The 746-nt window shown below is 42.6% G+C and overlaps 1 protein-coding gene across 1 annotated transcript in view; it reads right to left on the bottom strand.

The window, feature by feature from the left end:
* The window catches only part of LOC107576900 (splicing factor U2AF 65 kDa subunit-like), an 11,541-nt gene that overhangs the window by 3,948 nt on the left and 6,847 nt on the right, over positions 1 to 746 (bottom strand). The gene's annotated exons all lie outside the window — the stretch shown is intronic.

Genomic DNA, 746 nt, shown 5'->3' with positions numbered 1-746 from the left:
ATCAACAGGATGACTGTCAGGTGTCAGTGCGTGCCCTGTTTTAATTAAAGAACAGGGATCTATCAAAGTCTGATCATGATTGTGGAAGTGAATTATGGCAGCCAGGAACAAAGGAGATCTCCAAGGACCTCAGAAAAAGAGTTGATGTTGTTCATCAGGCTGGAAAACCATCTCTAAAGAGCTTGGACTCCACAAATCCACAGTCAGAAAAATTGTGGAGGAAAATCAAGACCATTGTTACCCTCCCCTGGAGTGGTTGGCCAACAAAGATCGCTCGAAAGCAAGAAGTGTAATAGTCCATGAAGTTGCAAAGGACCCCAGTGTAACTTCTAAGTAACTAAAGGCTTTTCTCACATTGGCTAATGTTAATGTCCATGAGTCCACCATCAAGAGAACACTGAACAAGCATGTTGTGCATGGCAGAGTTTCAAGAAGAAAGCCACTGCTCTCCAAAAAGAAGACTGCTGCCCCTCTGCAGTTTGCTAAAGATCATGTGGACAAACCAGAGGACCTGGAGAAAGGTTTAATGGATGGATGAGACGAATAGAAATTTTGGGTTTAAATGAGAAATGTTGTTTGGTTAAAGGAAAACACTGCATTCCAGCATAAGAAACTTTTCCCATCTGAAAAACATGGCGGTGGTAGTATCATGGTTTGGGCCTGTTTGGCTGCATCTGGGCCAAGACGGCCTGCCATCATTAATGGAACAATGCATTCTGAATTATACCAGCAAATTCTAAAGGAAA

This window comes from Sinocyclocheilus grahami, unplaced genomic scaffold, assembly GCF_001515645.1.
Source record: "Sinocyclocheilus grahami isolate Dianchi unplaced genomic scaffold, SAMN03320097.WGS_v1.1 scaffold4584.1, whole genome shotgun sequence".
Taxonomy (NCBI): domain Eukaryota; kingdom Metazoa; phylum Chordata; class Actinopteri; order Cypriniformes; family Cyprinidae; genus Sinocyclocheilus; species Sinocyclocheilus grahami.
The sequence above is the reverse complement of the archived record's forward strand: the minus strand, read 5'-3'. Positions and strand labels throughout refer to the sequence as shown.